Genomic DNA, 12,944 nt, shown 5'->3' with positions numbered 1-12,944 from the left:
CCCTCCTCCCACGGTTATGCACCTCTTCCAAGGCCACACCTCCCTCAACAAGGCTGCACCTCCTAATCCTTCTATATTCTTTACAAACAGTGCCACTCCCTGACTAACATTCAAATATATGATCCTAAGGGGGTGGGGTGGCATTCTCATTCAAGCCACCTCTGTATATTACCAGTAAGGGACAGAGGCTTGTTTCTTTCTTTCAAAGTCCCCTTGAATAACAAAGATGAGTTTTGTATCTAGTCTTCTATAGGTCACTAGTTTTCTTTCTTTTCTTTTCCTCTCTGTTTTTTTTTCCTTTTTCGTTTTCCTCTCAGCCTCTCTCCTCGCTTAAATTTAAATAGCCTTTGTGTATCATTACATGCCAGCTTTTAAAACTTAAGAGGAAATTCAAATTTTACCACACTTCAAGTAGTTTATCTACTGATTAATAATTGATCATATATTAGTGAAATGATGAAATTAGAGTTGTGACACATACATGTGTGATGCACATTAGAGCTGTGGCAATGAAGCAGAACTCTTCACATGGAATAAGAGAGAGAATGGAAACTGTTTCGCCCCTGAAGCAGCTACCATGGTTGTAGGGAAGCCATAAAGCATGGGCACCCATCAGGACTGGCTATGGAAAGGAGGACTGGGAAGAAGAGAAGAGTCTCCTGTACTACCAAGGAGATTGCTGCTATGTTTCTTTGGTCAACTTGCAAACCCATTTGTGCCCAGAACTGTTTCAAACCTCAACGTTTATCAGATCTCCCCACCACTTACTCTTGGCAGGCTCTCACCCCCTCAGGAGCCATTATGTGGGAAACCTCATAATTCGTCAGCATCAAACCTGTACAAGGGCTGGCATCTGCTCTTGCTTCTTCCTTCGAATAATAGGTGCCCCTCCTCTTACATTTCATTCTAATCTTATCAAGAACCACCTAGTACTGAATATGGTGTAGTGTTCTCTCTTCTGTGTGCTGAATGTCTCTTCTCATCTGTGGACTTTCCATATGTGTCCAAAACATCAATGTTTTCATGTTCGAAAACTCTTCTGACCAGTGTCTCCCCTCAAGCCACCTCATAGTTCATTTTACTTGCTGTCATAGTGAAGTGTCTAATAGGTGTCCATGTTCACAGCCTATGTTTCTTCACCCCTCAATCTCCTCATTTAAACAGAAACAAATTATATTTTTACCACTTCAACAAAGTGGTTTTTGCTGGTCAACATTAATCTCCAAAAAGCTCCATTGAATGAATAGATTTCAACCTTGCCCTTTCTTGCCTGTTTTCTCTCAGGAAACACTCTTTACTTGCCTTCTTGTTTCTTGACTTTCCTACAACTATTTTCTGTCCAGTCTCCCAGCCCCCGCCTTGGGTACTTTACTGATTTGATTTTCTCTCCCAGCTAATTAAACAGTAAGAGTTGCTTAACTCTTAGTCTTGGGCTTCTCAGTCAAGATCTGTATTTGGGCTGTTATATCTATGCCAGCAGTATCACTTACCACCACACACTGATGACCTTGAGTTGTTCCTCCCCTTCACTGCAAATATATTCACACTTCTCTTTTATAGCCATAGCTGCGTCCACCTCTAGTCTCTTTTCTGACTCTGTGAACCCACTTGGTTCTCTAGCATTATAGTTTTTTTCAGTACAAGAATTCTATGTATAGACAATGATTTACAGTTTTGAGATTGGCCATTTTAGTTTTTATTCAGTGAAATATCCTTGAAATTTATTCAAGTTGCTCATTCCTTTTTAGTGATGAATGTATCTCAGGATATGCATGTGCAACAGTTTGTAACCACTCACCCACTGAAGGTAATTGGGCTGTTTTCTGTTTGGGAGAATTACTGATAAAGTAACTATTCACATTGTTTTTCATGTGACTATGTTTCCAATACATAAGACAGATATCCCAAATCTTTGTCAAATAATAATAAAACTGATCACAGCATGTTCGTTCTTTAGTTTGTTTTCCAAATATCTTTTAAAACAGGATTAAAATCTTTAATATGGAAACAAAGGACCTAGCATTGTTAGGCACTGTGTATATTTTCATTTTCAGATTGGGCTTACATTATTTTCTTCGAACTCGATTTAGGGCCTTCAAATATGTTGTTCCCCTATCTGGACTATATTCCCATTACCCAACCTCACTTTTTACTTTGTATCTTCATATACTAGATCAAATGCCACTTCCTCAAAAAGGATTCTGGCAGCTGCCATACTCAGATGTTGCTCTTAGAGCATCTGGTACTTGCATCTTACAGTAGTAAGCACAGGTTGAAAGTGTATGCTCTTAGTCTGACCATTTAATTAATATCTGTCCTATAGCCCTCAGATTAAAAGGTCCTGGATGAGGAACAATGCCTGTTTTCTTCACCATTATATCTGTAACATTAGTAGACACTTGCTTGCATTGAATGAAATTTGGCCTTGAATCTTAAGAACAGATGGTCCCAATTCAAGTTCTATCTCTAACACTTAAGTATTTGTGGAAAAATTAATCAAACATGGTTAATCTCAGTTTCCTCATTTGAACAATTATAGTAAGAGCATATCCTTAATAGTGTACTTTAAAGGTTAAATCAGATGACTGTTTTAAACAGCACAGTATCCAAAGGAAGGCAATCATTCAGTAAATATTGCTATTATTAGTTTAAGCAGAGATACAAGTATTGCATTTTCCCCCCATAGGTTTTATTTAGTTAATCAGCTTCATTTTTGCCTTCTTCCTTCAAGTTTTAATTGAAGTAATTTGGAAACTCTAAAAAGCCCTCAAGAATAGGTCTTGGACAAGAATTACTCATTCTGACCTCAGGCACGTCCCCTTAGATAAACGGGAATTCGATTGTTCTGTTGGCTCCATTTTCAGGTTTTTAATCTCACTTACTTCTTCATCTTCTTGCTTTCCAGGCTGTGGACTTTGGGGTTGGTAGGAAGGTACCTTCTGTACGCCTAGTTTTCAAGTCAGTTGTTCTAGCCCTCTCTTGCCTCTTGCCTTATATCTTATTCTTCTCCACAGAGATGACCCATTTGGTAAGATAGACCTTGATTTGTATTTCAAGACAGGTCCAATGGGTCTATCAAGCCATGTATGGGCAGAATTTTAATATCTTTCTTTTTTCTTTCCTACTTAGACTACTGAAAATCAGTGTGACCTGGCAAGGTGTTGTTCATATCTTCATACATCTTCTCATAGCTTTGAAAGATTAAGGTGAAGGAATGAGAGTCACGAAGCTCGTTTTGCCTTTACCACTATGTTACATCTTCCAACCAACAGTTATAAAAAATAATTCTTTCTTAACATTTTTATTATTGTTTGAAATTTTATTTATGTACTGATTAATTTAATTCCTATTGTGTACATGTATGTGATGTGTGTATGTGCTTGTGCATGCATTGTGTGTGTGTGTATACGTGTAGGTCTGAGGACAGCTTTGGGGAGGAGGTTCTCTTTTGCCTTTCTGCGTATTCTGGGGATTGAATTTAGACAAGGTGCTCCACCAGGGCTTCTAGATGGTGAGTTATCTTTAAGGCCTTTTTATCTTCCTTTTTACTAGGCTTAGATCTGGAATGAGGAAGACCAGTGCTACTCAAGGACCACTTTAAGATCCCAACATTTATGTTATGTTTTTGCTTCAAATATCATTATCTGACTTTTTTTTATTTTTATAGTTTACTCAGTTTTCAAGATTCAACTGAATGACATTTTACATGAAAAATTTCAGCTGCTAAGACTCAGTTTTGAGCATGAAATTCTATAGTAGTTCCTGAACTATATCATTCCATTTGGAATTTATTTGTTGTCTTGTGTGCATATAAAAACACTTAATAGTTTAACTTCTTTTCTCAACTCTACGTTAAGTTCCTTTAGAATAAGCAAGGGCAACAACTACATATTTTTAATATGATTCTTCTCAAACTATGGCACATGCTTACTATCTTGTAGGGTGAATGCGGCTATGGCTGGCCTATCTGGCCAGGCTTTGATGTAAATGCCCAAGTCATAACTGATAGGAGTCAGTAGAAAGGTGGTTTCTGAAGAAGCACTGGTCATGACCAAAGGAAGCAGAGATTAATCCAAATATGGTGGTGCAGGTTAGTAATCCCAGTGCGATACAATAAGACCTTGTTTAGAGACAGAGAAAAACAGCATGGGAGCAAGAGAAAAAAGAGGAAAGAAAGAAAAGAAGAAAAGGAAGGCCAATGTAAAATGAATGTAAGGATAATATCTATGAGCTGTGTACTAATCCTTTTTTAGGCTATGTTTTCATATTAATAGTATACTCTTTCATTTTTCTCTTGTAAGAACATGTAATTCATGGCCAAATGATAGAAAGGCAAAGAGAAATTCAAGCAGAGGAGGACAATGTTCCTGGTTGTGGTAGACTGGTTTGCAGTGTACTTCAGTTCTTAGAATTAGCCAAAGATTAAAAAACAAATAGTTATTGTACCCTCGGGGGGGAGTGAAGAGGAAGGGTCTTGAAAATGGTATCTGAGCAATGAAAGACACAGAATATTTTAAAGATCACTGAATTTAATTTATTCAACCTAAATGCATAAAAGTACAGGTGGGGACATTATTTATGCAGGTATATGCAAATCACTTTATAAAATAGGCAAAGCCCTTCTGCTTTTTATAAGTTGCCAAGGTGGTTCCTGATATTTTAAAAGCTATGCACCTTTAATGTAATTTTCTTAGAGTTGGAATCCCTTATAGGAGTCACAGTCATTGTGAGAGCAGGTTTGTTTTTTCCCCCCTCTCCTCTGGGACATTTTACAAGGCTCTCATAACCATCACAGAAAGAGTGGTTTCCACAGAGATGTGACTGGAAAAATCCCTTGGAAATTGCTGAGGAACAAGTCACAGTGTTCAAAGCAGAGAACATAGGCTTTGAAAACATGAACCCATCTGACCCCTTGAATTGAGTACAGTGAATTCCTGAGCTCTGAAACATGGGGCCCGGCTGTGCATGCCATATTGGTGCTATAAGACTGGCAGTAGGTTGGCTGTGGCATGGTCTATTTCAAACTCCTTCACAGTGCCCAGTGTTGCATGTTCCCAGATGACATTTGGTTGGCAGAAGCTGGGCCTCCAAAGCTGGCAGTCTGGAATGCAGCCCACTGTGTTTTGACAAACACATAATTGACCATCTGATCACCAGCCTACGTTCTGCACTCAGGTCACTGGGGGATTTCGGTTTTTAATAGGTCCCTACTCCTCATCGTGTTCATCCTCTCAAACCTTTCTAGAAAGCAATATAGAGACAACTTAAACACACCCACACATATACTCTGGTTTGCAAAGAGAAAGTGGTATGCGAGACACAAGCTGCTGAAATTCTCCTTTAAATTGTCCTGGCAGCCCAAAGTGAACAAGGGAAAAGCACACTTATGGTGAACTCTAATTCAGAGAGAAGGGATGAATATACTGAATTGTTTCAACACCCGGCTGTGCAGAAGTTGCAATTCAGTTCAATGGCTTGGAAATTTTGCTTAGAAAAAGGCAGCAATAGAAAAATGACAGGAAATCGGGGATTGATTGACTTTAGAGAGCCATTATTAAAAAGTGCTTTTGTCTTTTTATATTCTCTTCTCTCCTATCCCTTGCTCACTGTGGGCACAAGACCCCTCTACATCCTAAGACCAGTAGGCAGCAGCTCAGAGCAAGGTTAGAAGCAAACTGAGTCTTAGGCCAGTGAACTCCTGTAAGGATAGTTTGGCTTTAAGTTTGGCATCATATCACACCAGCCTTTCTCCTAAAGGCAAGGATTGTGCAGTGGGCAAACATATGCTGGAATTACACAACATTCCTAAATGACTTCTTGTCTCCACTCTACCCATTGTACTGTACAGGTCTTATGCAATTTCCTTAAATTTCTTAAAACATCTTCAGGGCTGTAAGATCAAGTTTAAACTCCTGTGCTTGTCCATCAGGCCCCTCTGACCTGACTCCTGCCTGCTCACTTGTCCACCATACTCTAGCACACCAGAGTATTCAATAGCTAGATCTGGCTGTTATTTGATGCCTTCTCACTTTTAAGTGCTCTTTTTTTTTTTCTGACAATGAACCCCATTCTTTCTCTCCCCCTGTGTCCACTTGGTAAACCCCTAGCCACTATTTTCATTTTATGAGTCAGCTTGAACCTTGTATCTGGGTAGGCATGTGTAGATACCTGCATTCCAGGGCCTGTCACAAAACAGCCTTTACCCACACAATCGTCTTCCCTAGTAGACTGAGGACTTTTTTTGTTCTCTTTTTGCATTGTGTGGGTTGAGCCTGGGCCTGCACTCCTGCTCCACTCCACTGAGCTCTACCACATGTGCTCTAGCATGAGCTGTCCCCTCAACCCCAGATGGTGCTGTTCTTAATGAAAGGTGGCATTTTTCATTTATCTTGGAGTTCCCAGAACCAAGCACTGTTACAACTGTTCTATACGCGTTTGATGACCGAAAACTAAATAAAGAGATGTGCATAATTAATCAAAACCAAGCCAAGCACTAGCAGCAGCTCTTAGTATCATTGTAGGAGACTGCTAGCAATCTAATGAAGGTGAAAAATTCCAGCACTAAGGCATTTTCTGCTAGTTTTCACAGGGCCTGGTGACCGGCTCGGGTGAGAGTTAAGAGCGGAAGTGAGATAGCGGCTATGAGGTAGCATTTTATTTTATATTTTAAACAGAGAATGCCAGTAAGAGAATCCCTTACTGGCATTCACTATTACCTTTCCAATAATTAACTTTTAATATTGTAAGGTACTGTCCCGAGGAACGTGTCTGAGTCTGAACTGCAGAGAAGCTTTGCTTACAAGAACTGGGCTTCTGAAACAGGCTTAGTCTGTGTCATCTGCTTTGAGGCAGCATGGCAGGTTGTGGGATTTTCCTTTCTGTTTCTGCTGAAGAATAATGGAACAGAAAACTCTTGCAGGAAAGCATGGCAGCCATTCAACTCCTATTTAAATCTGGGTCAATTCCAGATTCGGACATTGGATGCAGTGCCAAGAACAGAAGGTCAAACGGGCTGAATTTTGCACCTGTCCAGAGGAGGTCATTGAAGAGGCACTTGGGAATGAGAGGCACTGGGGGGATAATGTTCTGGTTTGTTCCCAAGGAACTTTTTCTTTGCTTTTGATGGGCCTCTAGGGCACTACCCCTGGAGCCATCAGCTGTGTCTATGGGGGCACTTGAGGACACAGGACTGTTACTGGCCCTGTCATCCTGCTGGCAATAAAGGCAACTTGAGGATTTCTAACAAGTCAAGCAAACATGAAGCCTGGCCGGGGGTGGGACAAGGTCATGAGTACATGAACGGACTATTAGCTCATTACAGGTTTTTCTTTTCCTAGCCTTACTCTGCTTAAAATAATAATAATAATAAAAATCTCTAAAAGCTGCTCTGATTATTGATGTAGTGTAGAATTAGTTTCACATTTTCCTATGAGGCAGACAAAGCCTTTCAATTATAGGTCTTCCCCTTGATTTCTACTGGGTGACACAGGTCTTCTATATGGTGTGTCTGAGGCTTGTCCTAAAGCACTGACGTCATAATAGCTGAGCTAGGCGGGCAGGAGAACATCATGCTGACTCATCTTGGTGATGTGAGGATTAATGCCTTGTCTAACACTGAGCTATTATGCGAACTGTTTTTACACAAAAGAGCTGTTACAAAATGATTTGCCAGTCAGAGGACTCGAAATATGCAGTGCTAGGTAACGAAGGGGAAGAATAGGAAGATACACAGTGGTAAACATGAGCATGCATGCGGACATCCTCCAAAGCACTAGCAGACCCACTGTACCAACACTGAGCGTGAAGAGAGAAGAGCGAGAAGGCTTAGGGGCAGGTAGGACCTGCCCACACAGCACCAGTCTTTGAAGAGTCTGATCGATCCCCTTTTTAATGTCAGATAAAGCACCACACTCAACTTTAGCCTTAGCATCTCTCGGTGCATTCTGTTTTCATAAATACGCAGCTTCGAGGAATGCTAGTGACAGCCACACACAAGTGGACTCAGAGGCTTCTTTCCGTGCAAATTGCTACAACACAGGAACTACCACAGAGCAGAGCCGGAGAGTTTGGTCACAATGTGAACAAGGGGCAGAGGGAGATGCAGCTAATGGGGACGCCCATGGTTACTTAGGCTGTATGCTGACTTTCACTGTAGGATTTCTGGTGTCTCTGGTAGTGACTTGATTATTTGGTTTCATTACCCCAGAACCTCTTGTAAGCAGTCCAAAGTAACATTTATCCAAATCGGCTCAGTGCGGCCCAGTCTGGTCTTTAAATATTAAATTTTTCATTTAAAATCAATTTTTTTTCTTCTTCATTTAAAATCAAGTTCCCCCCATTTGTTCCTTTTCCCCCCTCATAATTTCCCCGTCTTTTCTGAAAAGGAATGGTACATTCTATAAACCTGCTGGCATATGTGAATCCTGGATTTCTTTTATTTTTCTTCCTAGACTTTATAATTTTGCACAAATTTTTAGCCTATTTACTTTTCAGTCTTGTACTTCTTGGTAAAAGGATATTATAAATTTTGTCAATAAATGAAAGCTCTGATCTAGAAGCTAAAATTAAAAATGGTTGGACCTAGGGATGAGTGAATAACTGAAGAATAAATAATTGCTCATTGATTGACAGTGGAGCAGAGCCCAACTGTTGCTGAGATCTGGCTGTGGATTGTAAGCTTCAGTTCAGAAGAGCAGCGGCTTTTGCAAATAGCAGCTGCAGAGAGGGAAAGGGCAGTCCTTTCAGAGGACAACGGCTGGGCTGCTGGGCTCCCTCACAGAGGGCAACTCACCAGGACACAAATAGAGTCGGCTCCAAACAGGAAAAGCGCTAAAGCACATACTACATGGATGCTAGATACCACAGTGAAGTCAACTAGGAAATATGACACCAGAGACCAGAGTTTTACAAACACAACACTTTTTTTTTTAAAGATAAAGAAGCCACTTTTACTTACATAAAGAGCAGGGACAGGCAACAGACTGGTGGTCAAGGAACTGAAATTAAAAGAAAAGACAAGGAATTAAACATCTAATGCAGTGAGGAACACAAAAGCTTGAGGTATTGATGGGACTTACTGCTCCCAAATTTTGTCACCAGTAGCCACAAAATCATTAATCTCCAGCTTCAGAGACTTCAAGGGTTATAGCCTCCTAGCTATGACAGATGCCTGTATGTCCCAGAAAAGAAAGGGCCAAGATCTCTCCTGTTTGCTTCATGTGTTCTCTATGTAGAGTCTCTAGAGTGACACTGCTCATGACAGTAGCTAGTAGCCATACTTGTTAAATTTTCATTAAAGTTAAATTTTTTAACTTTAATGAAAAGCTAACGACTTAGATCTTCACTCAAAGTGCACAATGGCCATATGTGGCTTGCAACAACCTTACTGAACAGCACACAGAACATTTCGTAGACAGCTCTATTGTTGATGGTACTACTGAGACAGTGTGACTGGAACATATCCCAAAAAGCATCCCAAACATGGCTCAAATGATGACACTTTCAGGTTTGGGGGAAGTTCACCATGATAGTTTCACATTCTATGTTTAAAAGTCTAATAGTTCTTCCTTACAATACTCAAACTAAACTACAAATAACCAATTACTACTGGAATGCCACTAGAGTTTTGATAGATACTCTTCTTCTCTAGAAGAAGTAATTAAGATAATAGAAGTCCTTCCACTAGGCCCCAGATCACATCATATATATGCTCTCAAACAGTAGGCCCCTGACAGGATGACCTTGACCACTTCACATAAAGCCTCCAAAAGTATTAATTAAGACGAGCTATCAATGGATATTAATGTGAAAGACCTCATTGCACTGAAAAAGGCCCAAGTAGAAAACTGCATATAGGAGGCCTTACTTTCTAGAGGTTTTCTAGACAAGTGCACCATTGTAGAGGCTGCTCTAAAGAGATGTTTTCTCCTGCGTGGTCATTGTGAAGCCTGCCTGGGTAAGCGCAGCTGTGAATCGTGGTGGTCCCTGTGGTACATGAAGAGTTCAAAAGAAAGTCTACAGCAGGTATCACAGTGCACACCAAGGGACACCTGGGGTCTCTTATGCCTTAAATTTTTTTTTTTTCACAAAATTGACAGGGATAATGAAAATTGTAGGGAAGACAATTAGATTATATATGAATTATTAAAAGTATTTACAAATTGGAAACAAATAAAAAGGAGCTAGTCTTAAAAAACTGTAGTTTTGTATGTTCATGTCTTCTCTATACGCCAAACTACTAAATAAACCACTTCATTGCATACATTTTTGCCATTATACCTCTTCCCTCTTCCTTCATTTTTCTTTCCCCCTCCTCTATTTTTTGAAAATGATTTCTTTCTCAATATTTGGGAGAAAAGGGAAAATATGGTTAGTGAATTTTCTATAAAATATGCTCAATTACCACTTATGCATTGCATCTACTAAACCAAATAATTCTGAAAATAGATTATGACCTCTGAAAACTACATCAGCTGTTTATGTTCTTATATCTGAGCAGGCAGCTTTTTTCTTTGAACTCCAAGGAATGCTCACTCACAAAATTAGTCAAAATTAAATTCTGATGATAGAAAGTTATCAGATTGACTAACACATGTGAAGACTAATAAACCGTCTTCCCTAATGTCAAATGATGCATAGGCTGCCAATGACAAGAATGTAAGATGGAGAGAAAAATTACAGTGTACATTACAGCTTAAGACAAAACAAAGTTAAACTGTAAATTTTGAGGGTATGTTTGTCCTGCTTTCTTAATGCCAAACAACAAAAGTGATCACAAATTTAATACTAAGGCTAAAATTTTTATTTCATAAGTCATGTAATATTTCCAAAGGTCCATAATGGTCAAAAGGTTCCTTCTTGATTGAATTACAATCTGCTATGTGATCTTACAATATGTATTAATCTACATAGACTTACTTTTGTTATGTACTGATACATGCCCTTTCCACCTAAGTGATAGTCACCTTACAAGTCTGTAAGTTGCTTTTTATAGGAAATACAAAGAAATTAAGTAGGATAGTTTTGCATAGGATTTAAAATATTTGCATTGAATATTCCAGGTTCAACACATAAATATGTAGCCAAGGATATAAAACTGGAAAGGCCAAATAATTTAGGACATTAAAACACAACAGTGGGCACACACACAAAGTGAGGGGCAGGAGAAGTGATAAGTAGTCACATCTAGTGTTAGTTTTGTGATACCAAAAGTGTCAAACTCCAAGGAAGTAACTATAACCGAAAAGGCTAGTTCACCTAATTTCAATTTACATAATGTTCTAGTGGTTTTCAACATTAAGAGATGGTGCAAGTTCCTAGAAAAATCCCTTTCTCCAGAAAGCTCAAAAACAAGTTTCAAGGAATGTCTGGCCCCAAAGAAGTCCATCTATATGACTCCTCTGGGTTGATTACCCATGGCTTGGGGAGATGGGGGTTGGAAAGGAGAGTTGAGTAAAAAATAAAATAAAAAAAATCCCTTTGAATTGTCTTCAGAAAGTTTAAGCCACGCATAAGCTGAAGCTGAGAGTAAAGAAAATGCAAAAAAGTGGAGTTCAAAGTTGGTAAGGATGTGTGACTACAGACACATAAGCTCCTTTCAGGTCCCCTAGACTTCTATCTGCCTGGAACTTTATAATATTTTCCTCATGCATTATTATTAGCATGTATAAATTGTGTAAAATAATGGGCTTCATTGTAATATTTTGATTACATACACACACACACACACACACACACACACACACACACATATATATAATGTACTTAGATAATTGTCTACCCATTCTAATTTCTCTTCAAGATGTTCACAGAAAAGTTACTGTAATGGGGTAGAGGAGTATGGAGTGGGAAAATGACAGCTGGGGAAAGAGTTCCTATGCTCTGAGTACCAGCTGTGGTTTTCAGCATCTGTCAAGAAAGGTGTGTCTAGTTTGCATTTATGTCAACCCAGGGATGTGCAGGGAGCAAGCAACATGGGGTACACAGAGCCACTAATACTAAGACACAGCAGTCTTCCTGGAGGGTAGTTTTCCTTGTGGGTAAATAACTTAAACTGTTGTTTGTGCATGTATCTATTTCTCCATTAACTTTTTTTTGGATATTTTAGAAGGAACAAAACAGACGTTCTTCCTGGCCTTGCATTTCTTCTAGCGTACTAAAACAAATAAGAACATACTGAGGAGTGAAAAGAAAAAAAAAATCTGTGTGTATTTTCAGGTGAAATACATGAGACCTCCCTGAAATACCTGTGCCTCCTCTGAAGCACACAGGGCAGAGTCCTGGTAGTCATCCTGAAGGCTCGGCCACTCCAGCCCGAGGTCTGCCTGAGTCAAGTGTGAGGAGCAGAGGAGAGTGGATCACTGAACCCATTCTACAGTGAAAAAAAGCCCTGCACTTATTAGAAGAACAGATTTCAGAAATTAAGAAACTTACCCCAAATCACACAGTCACTGGCCTCTGAGTGAGTCTGTACCATTCCAAAGTCCACATATTTTAACCACTAAATTACACTACCTTTAGGTGTTTCCCGCTTGGTGTTTTCCCTTGAAATCTGGGCTCATTCCGGGCTATGCAGGCTGGGTTATGCTTCGCTTTGGAAGGAGATAGGTTTGGCTTGATTTGCATTCTAAATATTTCACAGCGGTAAGGGAAAGCTATTATTATACCCATTTTATGGTGAGGAAGCTGAGCAGCTTGCCAGCTGAGGTATCTGGCTGGGTTAAGAACAGAAGCCCGCTTGTCAGTCCTTTACTCCTCTGAGCTGGCTCAAAGCTCAGGGAGTGTTACTGGCCGAGCGGGCTTTTCTGCATATGGGATTAATGCTGGGTGACAAAAAGGGAACAATAATAATTCAGTAATGAAATGAAAAAAATAAGTCATCATAACTCACAAAATTGGTTACTTTGAGGACTGTGAATAGGAAAGGAGTGCTTATTCATCACAGA

At 39.6% G+C, this 12,944-nt stretch overlaps 1 protein-coding gene across 22 annotated transcripts in view; it reads right to left on the bottom strand.

The window, feature by feature from the left end:
- Zbtb20 (zinc finger and BTB domain containing 20) overlaps positions 1-12,944 on the bottom strand; it is a 789,314-nt gene that overhangs the window by 152,226 nt on the left and 624,144 nt on the right. For all 22 annotated transcript variants that reach the window (XM_060370416.1, XM_060370411.1, XM_060370414.1 and 19 more), the window contains one exon: positions 8,957-8,996. The gene's annotated coding sequence lies outside the window, so the exon portion shown is untranslated. The remainder of the gene's footprint in view (positions 1-8,956; positions 8,997-12,944) is intronic.

Source organism: Meriones unguiculatus, chromosome 17 (assembly GCF_030254825.1).
Source record: "Meriones unguiculatus strain TT.TT164.6M chromosome 17, Bangor_MerUng_6.1, whole genome shotgun sequence".
In the NCBI taxonomy this organism is placed as follows: Eukaryota; Metazoa; Chordata; class Mammalia; order Rodentia; family Muridae; genus Meriones; species Meriones unguiculatus.
This window is presented reverse-complemented; position numbering and strand designations above follow the sequence as displayed.